Source organism: Lithobates pipiens, unplaced genomic scaffold (assembly GCF_037356315.1).
Source record: "Lithobates pipiens isolate NorthernLeopardFrog02 unplaced genomic scaffold, aLitPip1_a1.2 Scaffold_13, whole genome shotgun sequence".
Taxonomy (NCBI): Eukaryota; Metazoa; Chordata; class Amphibia; order Anura; family Ranidae; genus Lithobates; species Lithobates pipiens.
The window spans coordinates 26527321-26539530 of NW_027507718.1; positions in this window are offsets into that span (position 1 = coordinate 26527321).

The window sequence follows — 12210 nt, forward strand, 5'->3', positions numbered from 1 at the left end:
TTTAAGTACAATTTTTGATGCAATGCTTTGCAGCAGGGCTAATTCCTGCAATCAAACAAGAGTATATGGGAGAGGTTGCAGTGTGGTGGCACCAGCACCAGTGCCTAAGGCCCAATTTTTCTGCCCCTGTTTAACAGGGGCGTTTAATTAAAATTTTTGATGCAATGCTTTACAGCAGGGCTAATTCCTGCATTAAAACTAGAGTATATGGCAGAGGTTGCAGTGTGGTGGCACCAGCACCAGTGCCTAAGGCCAAATTTTTCTGCCCCTGTTTAACAGGGACATGTAATTACAATTCTTGATATAATATTTCACAGGAGGGCCCCTTCCTGTGCCCACCCAGAGTAACGGTGAGGACTTATAGTGTTGTGGCACCAGCACCACAACCACCAAAGGTCAATTTTTCTACCACTGTTCAACAATGGCATGTAATTACAATTCTTGATATAATCGTTCACAGCAGGGCGCTCCAGCGCCCACCAAGAGTCACTTTGAGGGCTTACAATGTTGTGGCAAAACCAACACCTTGTTCCGCCATTTCTGCAGAGCATATAGGGCAGGCCCCTACTTTCAAACATCCAACTTACAAACATCTCCTACTTGCAAACGGAAGGAGACAACAGCAAGTGAGATGAAAAAAGATGGACGAGAAAACAAATTATACAGGGGTGATAACCCTTCCCTATGTTTTCCAAAAAGCTTAAAAATAGTTTTTTTGACTGGAGCTACACTTTAAAAATGTACCAGTTGAAAATTACAAACAGATTCAACTTAACACAACAAACCTACACAGTCCCTGTCTTGTTTGCACCGCCTGTATACTGCTGTTCTGAGTATATAGGGCCTGGGGGCCACACGCATTTCCTTTTTTTAATATGGGTACAGGGTTCCCCTTAATATGCGTACAAGACCCAAATAGGCTGGTAATGGGCAGGGAGGGCTACCCATGCCATTTTTCTGAATGATTTTCAACCATATTGCAGGAACCAGATATAACATTAAAACCGCAAGCAGTTTTAAATGGTGTTATTTCCGTTTAATGTCATTTTGTGCAGGGACTGTTTTAAACACAGGAAACACGTGGCACTTCACAGGCATACTACAGACACCCCCCAGGCACCATATTTAAAGGAATATTTCACTTTTTTTTTCACTTTAATCGTCATTAAAATCAGTGCTCCCGCCAAAACGGCCATTTTTAAAAACATTTTAGGCATTGACCCTTGTCCCCTGGGGCAGGAGCCAGGTCCCCAAACCCTTTTTAGGACAGTATCTTGCATATTAGCCGTTAAAATTAGCACTTTTCATTTCGAACGTTCGAGTCCCATAGACTTCAATGGGGTTCTAACGTTGGTTCGAATTTGGGGTCCGTTCGAAAGTTCTGGTGCGAACCGAACCGGGGGGTGTTCGGCTCATCCCTACTGATTGCTTATTTATTTTGCCGGAAGGCCCTAGGAAGGGCCAGGCGGCATCCAAATCCACTCTCTCAAGGTGGATCAGACAGATTATTTCTCAGGCCTATAGTGTTAAGGGGAATATCCCTCCTATTCAAGTGAAAGCGCACTCAACTAGGGCTGTAAGTGCTTCTTGGGCAGTGCATCACCAGGCCTCCCTGGCTCAGATCTGTAAGGCTGCAACTTGGTCATCAGTCCACACATTTACCAGATTCTATCAGGTGGATATCAGAGGGCAAGAGGATATCACCTTTGGGCGCACTGTACTGCAGGCTGCAGTTTAGGTCCTCCGGTCCATGGCGGTCTATAATTATGAGCTGTGTCTCCCTCCCCTCAATCTGAGCATTGCTTTGGGACATCCCACTATGTAATGAAGCTCCTGTGTCCCGTGATGTATGATCAAGAAAATAGGATTTTTATATACAGCTTACCTGTAAAATCCTTTTCTTGAGAGTACATCACAGGACACAGGGCTCCCGCCCCTCTTGGGTTTTACGTGGTTTCCTATTGCTTTGCTACAGAACTGATGTACCTCCCATATGGGAGGGGTTATATAGGGGAGGAATTCTCCTTAATTGGGGGTTAACCAGTGTCCAATCACCAGAGGTGCCTATATAACCCACTATGTAATGAAGCTCCTGTGTCCCGTGATGTACTCTCAAGAAAAGGATTTTACAGGTAAGCTGTATATAAAAATCCTATTTTTTCCTTGTTAAAGTTACCGGTTTCATATTTGCAATGCATTCAGTCTGTACGGTCAATCATCACAGTTATTGATGCAGGTGGGGGATGGGGGGCGTTCCTCTAAGGGCACAGATAGATCACAAAGGGGTGCCGAAGGGAGAGACCTTCACCTCCTATATCCCTGTAAACTCTTCATTGACTTAGTGATGGTGGTACAAGCCCGGTATTCCTAATTCAAGATGATAATGGGAATAATGTTGTTGTTATTTAGTTTGTCTTGAGCAATAATATGTTATTGACCAAACACTTACATATGTAAGTATATGTGTCTGTACAGCTGGATGTAACTTTGTCTGTATATCTTTCAATATATGTTCAATGAAAATGATTGAAACAAAATATTCTGGTTACAAATCAACAATGTTTGATATCATAAGAGGCACTAGACAAGATTGTCCCATTTCCCCGTTACTTTTTGCCTTATTAGTAGAACCCCTAGCACAATTAATTAGAACTAACTCTGACATTAAAGGTATCGAATTAGGTGGTCACCAGCATAAATGATGCCTTTTGCGGATGATATCCTTGTATTTTTATCACATCCTCATATATCTACCTCTAACCTATTCAATACATTAGATAATTTTGCCCATATCTCAGGAATACCTTTTAACCCAACAAAATCAAATGCGTTAAATATTTCCTTATCACAATCAGAACTTCAACTTGCACAAACTTCCTTACCTTTTAAAGCGGTAGTAAACCTGCTGAAATTTTTATCTTTTTCATACCTGCAAGGGAAAAGGCATAATGAGCTAGTATGCACCGTATACTAGCTAATCATGAAATACTTACCTTAGAACGAGGCCCCGACATCTCGCCTGATACACGCCGAGGGAGCTGACATGTTCCCTTGGCGTGTCTTCCGGATATATCGCGGCTCCGGCGCTGTGAGTTCCCGGAGCAGCGATATGCGTGCGGGAGATTTCTTTCCGGCAGGGTCCAGGGTCTGCCGGGCTTCCAGCCGAGAAACTCCTGTGCGCATGCACTGCTGCAGTCAGCGGCTCATTTCCAGGGGAATATCTCCTAAACCATGCAGGTTTAGGAGATATTTTTTTTTACCTACAGGTAAGCCTTATTATAGGCTTACCTGTAAGTAAATGTAAAAAAAAATAGACTATACGACCGCTTTAACTGGTTGCCGAAACAACTCCCATACTTAGGTGTACAACTCAAAATACTCCTCAAGGATCTTTTTACGTCAAACTATCTGCCTCTCCTGAAACAAATTTCTGGCTTTATGAAACAATGTGTTTCTCTCCCATTGTCATAGTTGTGAAGGATCAATGCTATAAAGATGTCAATACTGCCAAAATTTTTATAATTATTTAGGGTACTTCCTATATCACTACCATCTTATTTTCTAAGACTCACTCAACGTAGAGTTATGTCTTTTATTTGGGGTATCACTAGACCTCGAATACCTAAATCCACACTTTACCGCAATAAATTGAGAGGTGGTTTAAGATTGCCCAATTTCTCCTCTTATTTCAATGCTGCACAAATAGCGCTCCTTCTCAAATATAATGCTATGGTTGAAACACCTTTATGGGTAGCTATTGAACCAGTAGATAGCGACCCTATCTCTGTGGCTAATATGTTATGGCTTTGCCCTGCTGATAGAGCACATCTTTCTAATCCCATAATGCAACATAATTTAGCTATTTAGGATAAATTTAAGAGTTTGCATAATCTTCAATCACCACATATTCCCCTGATTTAATTTCTTAATAATCCAGCCTTTTATCCTTTTTTATACTCAAAGAATCTGCACACTATTGAGACTTATGAACTTCCTCTTTTCATACCTTGACACTTTGATGTAGTATGATTATTTATTTAGCGTTGTCAATATAGTGGCTCTGTCAAATACTGTATTCTGAATATGTGTTACTATATATTTGTATTGATTATTTGATTTATTATGACAGCAGTGTCCATTGAGCGCTTGGATCAGTGATATATATCGGAAGATTTTTATCAGTGATAGTTGTATTTAACAGCCTTTTATCCTGCTTGGAAATTTCCAAGATCATTTTCTGCATGGTCCTCTACGAACCTGACTCGCTTATACAATCTAACCTCTGCTACCACTATCCATACCTTTCCTGTATTATTTGAAACCTTTGGGTTACCTAAAACAGAAATATTCTGTTACTTACAAATTAAAAATTTCTATGAACCATTTCTTCCCTCAACCAAATGACTCAATTTGAGCCGATATGTATAAGCGATCCACATATCAGAGGACTAATTTCATTCTTATATCAACAACCAAATGAGACTTCTCGCAAGATTTTACCCTTGTATGCTATTAAATGGGCACAGGATATGAAACGAGTATTTGATATCAAAGATTGGTCTAGTATCTGGTTAGCCACTAAAACTTCATATCCAAACTGCTTTGCTGTAGAAACAAATTATAAGGTTCTAGCACGTTGGTACCCAGTACCAGCTAGAATAGCAAAATTCACCCCCACATATTCAATTAATTGCTTTAGAGGATGCGACACGCCAGGCACACATTTCTACATATGGTGGCAATGTCCAGTAGTCAAAGAATGCTGGAAGAATGCTGGAAGAACATATTTTTAATGGCTTCTGAAGCTTTGGATACCTCAATTCCTCCAGATCCTGCCATGACACTTCTAAATCTTAAACATGTTACACGTACTCACACTCAATTTCAATTGTTTATTCAACTTACTGTAGCACTGCAGCTCAACAAACTATTGCCAAGGCATGGAAGTTCCAGACTCTAATAGTTGCAGAAGCTAAACACAAAATGAACAGAGCACTCATATACGCAAAGATTACAACAATTAAAGAGAATAAGATCAATAAATTATGCAAGATTTGACAACCATGGGTTAAACACTACTTCCCCACTGATTTTGACCAGTCTTTGATGCTACCACACTAGGTTACATAGATTATTTACCAATTAAATGTGTATATCTACCATGAGCCAGAACATATTTTCTTTTGATTTTTACGTTTTTTTCTCATTAGGCTGGTATATTACATTATGATATGCCAGGAATTTATGCCTTTTTTTCTACGTAATATATAATACAGGGATACCCCTTTTTTTCTCTCCTTTTCATGTTACATATCTTACAACTGAACAATGATATTTAGTTTAACTGTTTGATCATTATCTCTTTTCTTAAGGCCTTCATTTACAGTATATATATAAAGTAACACAGTGGTAAGATTCTAAATTTACAAATATAATGTAAAATATTCTGAATGTACACTATGTATCCATGCATTATATTCTTTTATTTTCTCTTGTGAAAACTTAATAAATACATTTAACAAGAAAACTAAATAAAACTTTGTAAAAAGAGAGTCAATGGACAGAAAGCACATAATCAATAAATGTCACCATCTGAATATACTGTGTTAGCAAATACAAACAAAAAAAAAATCCTTTTAGGGAATGATCTCATTTACAGTAAAGTGTTTTTTTATGATACAATATGCAATTGGATCAAACTGTCAAGGGAGCTGGCCAGTGGGAGACATAAAGAAGGATGTAAAATGATCATGAATGCACCACTGCTGCTGCCCCTTGTTCCAGTGTATGTCCTTTCCATGCCATAGGTTAGCGAGTCCTCAAAAAGGTAGCCATCACATTTACAAACAAAACTGTGGGGGGCATTTGCTGCTTTAACAGCAGTGATAGCATTCAGCAGCAAACACAACTTATTTGCAAGAATACCAAAAATACACTTCACAACTCTTCATGCCCTGGTGAATCGATCATTGGAAACCCTTTTCCCTACATTCAGTGAGCGTTCTCAATAAGGCCTTAGCAGGTATTCACCCAGGGAAAAAGCCTTATTTCCTACAAACAAATAGGGTAGAGAATAATCTCTTTTTCCTGGTGGTGGACAGGTCTCTGGTAGATCAAATCCATTGACCAAATGAAGAGTGCACAAAAATACCGCAGCTGTTCCCTTTGGACCCAATGTCGATGTGGGTAAAACATTAATTTGCATTAGCCACTGCTAATAGTACAAAAGATATATATTTTTTTTATAATGAAAGAATTTACTGCCATTAGCTACTGGCTTCATGATGCAGATGTGTTTCTCATCAATGGTTCTCACAACTTACAGGCTATATTGGACCATTCTTCCTTGGTTGGTTTCTTCATGAGCATATCTTTCAGCACATGTCTTATGGCTATGCAGGTGTCACTGATAATATATCTCATTGTTGATTTCCCCACCATACCCCCATATTGCAGCCTAGCAAACTAATGACCAGGCACTAGGTACCTGAAAGGAAAAAATAATATAATAATTTATGTTTTTATGTTTTGCAGTTACCTTACCTAAACAATGAAGGAGTATGTGGGACAACTACAACCACCACCTGAAAGAGCTGAGAGAGGCAAGGAGTGGAGAAGATGTCAGTAGACAACCACCAAATGCCTTTGCGTGGGAACTAGGTTTCTTAAGACCCATGCTGGAAATGAGAAGGTAAACTAGCATCTGTCATCCTTTCGGTTTGCAAATATAGAATAAAATAATAATGATGTATAACTGATACACATTAAACTATTTGTATTTGCAGTACACAATCTAGCTGAGAAGGTCCCTCTAATGATGGAACAGAGGAGGAGGCTGATGATGGGCATGGTCATGAGGATACAAGGGAAACAGAATCCTTGCCAATGACAATTTATATCTGACAATCTTTGTGCTCACCACTATGAGAATACTGCTTTTTCAATGACCTTGGCAAGCATGTCCACATAGGTGCCAAGTAGTACATAAACACAATCATTCTCCCTGGTCCCTAATTAGTCACTGATGAAACATTTCACCATGGACCCAGCCCAACTTCTGGCCCCTCCATCCCTGCCCCACTACCTTATACACTAGAATGCCTAATTAGCCAGCAAAACCAGATACAACAATTCAGTCCTACTTTGGATCCAACTTTTCCCTTCGACTTGAAGTCAGAGATGCGTCCGACTTCAATGAAAGGAGATCGAACTTGGATCCCCGCCAATACCAGGTACTGTGTTTGGTATAAATCTTGAGGGGGAACTCCACGACAAATTTTAAATACAAAAACCGGCATGGGTTCCCCCTCCAAGAGCATACCAGGTCCTTCGGTCTGGTATGGATTTTAAGGGGAACTGGCAGGCATTGTTACTGGGTGATGTCATCCGGTGACCCCGCCCATTATGACATCACCACCCCATCATGCCCCAGGCGGTGATGTCATAAGTGGCGGGGTCACCGGATGACATCACCCGGGGGCCACGCCCCATGCCTATTACAGCATTACGGCGGGAGAGAGCTTTGTGTCAACATCAGAAGAAGAGAAGAGGGAAGAAGTCAACAGAGAAGATTGGGCCAACGCTATCAAAAGAGCGGCAAAAGAACAAAAGATAGCGGAGGAGCTCGGCAGAAGACACCGGAGTGCAAGAAGAGGCCGGAGAGCGGGAGAAGAGGTCAGAGAGTGCAGAGAATAGACTGGAGAGAGCGAAGAAGTCGAAAGAGACCCCCAGAGCTGCCTTAAATTACTTTAAAAACCTGTCTAGTGTGTTTTTTTATTGACACTTTTTCCCCCCAGGTGAATGGGTAGGGGTACAATGTACCCCATACTCATTTACATAGGGCTGGGGCCGGGATCTGGGGCCCCCTTATTAAAGGAGGCTCCCGGATTCCGATAAGCCCCCTGCCTGCAGACCCCGACAATCAAGGGCCAGGGCTGTCGGGAAGAGGCCCTTGTCCCCATCAACATGGGGACAAGGTGCTTTGAGGTGGGGGGGCGCAGTGCGCCCCCCCTGCACCAAAGCACCCACCCCCCATGTTGAGGGCATGCAGGCCTGGTACGGTTCAGGAGGGGGGTGTTTGCTCATCCCCACCCCCTTTCCTGACCCGCTGGGCTGTGTGCTCGGATAAGGGTATGGTATGGATTTTTGGGGGACCCTCATGTCATTTTTTTGGTGTAGGGGTTCCCCTTAAATTCCATATCAGACCGAAGGGCCTGGTATGCCGTTTTTTTATTTAAAATTTGGCGTGGAGTCCCCCCTCAAGATCACAAAGCACAAGTCCCATGCCAAAGTCGGATCAGGCAAGACAGCGATCCGACTTCAATGATATTCAATGGACTGAACTAGGATCAAAGTCACACCAAAGTAGTGCAGGGAGCATTTTCAAAGTTGGACTGACTTGTATCGGACCAGTCAAGATGGCTTCCATAGGGAAACATTGATTTTTACATATCATGCGACATGAGCTCCCAATGTCGGAGCGTTTGTGGCAATAGTGGCCTCAAACTCACTTCATTACTTGGACTCCAGGTGTTCAAACTACTGACTCCGTCATTGAAGTAATTAGTCTGTGGGTTCACTTACTTTTTCCTTCATCACTGTAAATGTTTAAAGGATGTGTTCAATAAAGACAAGGAAAATTAGACTTGTTAGTGTGTTATCAGCTTAATCACATTGGGTTTGTCTATTGTTGTGAATTAACCACTTCAGCCCCGGACCATTTTGTTGGCTTAAGACCAGACCACTTTTTGCGATTTGGCACTGCATCGCTTTAACTGACAATTGCACGGTTGTGCGGCGTGGCTCCCAAACAAAATTGACGTCCTTTTTTTCCCATAAATAGAGCTTTCTTTTGGTGGTATTTGATCACCCCTGCGTTTTTTTTTATAACAAAAATAGAGTGACAATTTTGAAAAAAACGCATTATTTTTTAATTTTTGTTATAATAAATATCCCCCAAAAATATCTAAAACAAAATTTCCCTCAGTTTAGGCCGATACGTATTCTTCTACATATTTTTGGTAAAAAAAATCGCAATAAGCGATTATTGATTGGTTTGCGCAAAGGTTATAGCGTTTACAAAATAGGGGATAGTTTTATGGCATTTTTATTAATAATTTTTTTTTTTACTAGTAATGGCAGCGATCAGCGATTTTTATTGTGACTGTGACATTATGGCGGACACATCGGACATTTTTGACACATTTTTGGGACCATTGTCATTTATACAGCAATCACTGCTATACAAATGCAGTGATTCCTGTGTAAATGACACTGGCAGTGAAGGGGTTAACCAGTGGGTGGCAGTGTAGGGGTTAAGTGTTCCTAGGGGCATGTTACTAACTGTTGGGGGCTGGGCTTTCTTTTAGTGAACACTGATCTCTGCTCCAACCACATGGAGCAGAGATCAGGGTCACTTGTTGATAGGCAGAACTGAGAGATGCTGTTTACAATGGCATCTCCTAGTTCAGCCACCCCATGAGACGATCGTGGGTATGCCCGCGGCGATCGAGTCCCCAGGACCCGCGACCAAACTCAAGGGGGTTCCGACCGACGATGACAGGGCGGCAAATTTAAAGGGACGTACAGGTATGCCCATTTGCCTGCCCGTGCCATTCTGCCGACGTACATCGGCGTTCTCCGTGGCTTTCAGCTATTTTCGTCTATTTCAGCTATTTTTGGCCACACTCGGCCGTTCTCCGTGGCTTTCGACTTTCCAAAAGCCGCCTGAGAGCATCGGAAAGCTGACAAGAATGGCCGAGCGCAGCCGAAATAGATGAAAATAGCCGAAAGCCGCGGAGAACAGCCGAGAGCTACCGAGCGCCGCCGTGATACACAGGACATCCGCTCTGTATCTCGGCGGCACCATTTTTAAACGGAAAGCCGGCAAAGAGACTGCCAAGGTTGCAAATGACTGACAAGGCTGCAATGGAAGGCTGCAAATGACTGACAAGGCTGCAATGCAAGGCTTCAAATGACTGAAAAGGCTGCAATGCAAGGCTGCAAATGACACTGACAGGGCTGCATTAATGGCATTTAAATGTAAGTTTTTTTTTCCTTAAACTTCACTCCTAAACATTTTTTTCCTTAAAATTCCCTCCTAAACTTGGGGTGCGTGTTATATGCCGGCATGTGTTATACGCCGATAAGTTAGAAGGCTGGCCATTGGTTAGCCTGCATTTGTAGGAGGAGTGTGGGGCTTCTTAATCCCCTCCTCTCCCCCCATGATCTCGTCGGCTGCATTTCCGGGTCGTCGATGAGCGCAGCGTAATTTCCGGTTCCGGGTCAGCTCTGTGCGGTAGTCGGCTGTACAGCGTGGACGTTCGGCGCTGTCCTCCTGGGGGGTAGGTGGGTGTCTGCAGTCGTCCTTGCTGCATCGTTCGGTTGGGGGAGATGCTCACTCTCCTATCTCCCCTCATGCAGGCTCATTCCAGGGTTCAGCGGCAGGTCGCTCCAGTCTTCTGGTCGGCACAAGTGGTTGCAGTTCCTGTGTGCGGGGGTTTAGCTGCGGTGGGTAGTGACTCTGCTGACAGTGCAGGTAGGTCTGGGGCCAAGGGGTTAGGGTAGGGGGGGTCGCCTCTGGGCAGGGGTTGCAGCATGCTGATTGGGCAGGTGGCTGGGGGGGTCGCCTCTGGACAGGGGTTGCAGCATGCTGGTTGTGCAGGTGGCTGGGGTGAGGAGGGGGGGGGTGTTTGCATTTGTTGGTCTGGGTTTCTGATACATTTTTTACAGGTGTTAGGTCAATCATGTCTGTCATATTCATTTTTGTGTCTGTCAATCTGCTTTAGGGGTTCATTGGTGTTTCCACCCCACGCACAGGGTGTTTTTCTTTCTTCACAGGAGTATCAGTTGGTATACAGTTTGTTGGTCAAGGTGAGTAAGAGGGAAAAAAAAAAAGGTTTAAAAAAAACAAAACAACAACAGATAAAAAAAAAGGGGGGTAAGTAGCGGAGTTCATGTACCTATCCCTTTGGGGGTTCAGGGCTTCTGGTGTTGTTGTTAGTAGGTCTATGGGTTGGCTGGGGGGGGGGGTCATTGTGGTTTTTGTTGCTCTGGGTCCAATCAGTCCTCAGCTGTGTGGCCACGGTTAGCCCCTCATTCGGGCTGCCACTCAGCTCTCACAGGAGGACCACGGCTCTGGGGGTCACGTGGTTTCAGGTATGGGGGGCTGGGGGTTGTTCCAGCCTGGTGGGTTTGGGTTGGCTCTTGGCCTATTTTTTCAGGGGCTCAGGGTCACTGTTGCCACTGTTCTTACCACAGGGTTTTCCCACCACAGAGCACGTTCTCTCTGTTCGGGTGGGTTTTTTCCTTGGGGTTCGTTTCTTTTTGGTTAGGGTAATGTCGATTGCATTTCGTTATTGTTTTCAGGTCTTTTCATTGCGGTGTCGCAGGTGGATTTTTCTGTTCTTTCAGGAACGTCAGGTGTGTTCGCTTGTTTCTTGCCCAGGGGTTAGTTAGGCGTTTACATAATTGGATTTGTCACGTCTTCAGATCCGTACAGGTTGAGGTTTCATTTTTAATTGGTTGTATTTGCAATCTTCTCGCCTGTACTTTCATACGTCATACGTTGCACGTCACTTACATTCTTATTTCGTACCTACCACGGTCTGTGGCTACTAAGACCTGAGTTTTTTCGTTTTTAATTTCCTGTTCTAGCGCCACAGGTTGCTCGGGCTCGTGCTACACTCACGCAGGGGGTCACGGTCACTAGCATCTCATGCGCTATGTTCTGTGTTATCAGCACCACTCACCATTTCGGTTAGGTTAGGTAGGTTTGGGCATGTCAGGTTGTGCTTGATGTTTTGATTGGTTTTTCTACAGATTGGATCATGTCACACGTGTCTGAAAGTGACAAATTTGCGTTCATCCCATCCACTCCGGCTAGGGCTTCGGAGCACGGCAGTACACCATCTTTGAGGAGTTGGACCGTTCCTAGGCTCATGGCTGAACTCCGTGGCAGAGGCATTCCTTTCCCAGCCTCAGCCAGGAAAGCGGAATTATTTAGACTCCTCTTTCCAGTTCCTTCCCAGCCACAGCACACCGCCAGCACGGATCAGGCATCCCTGGACACGTCACTGACGCAGATCCATGCGGTATTGAATACCTTGTCCACTTCTGTTCAGCTGTTGCAGGACAGGATGGATGTACTGGAGGCCCGTCCAGCCAGTGCAGTGTTGCCGGTGGCTTCCCCTGGTCTGGTGCCATCGGTGC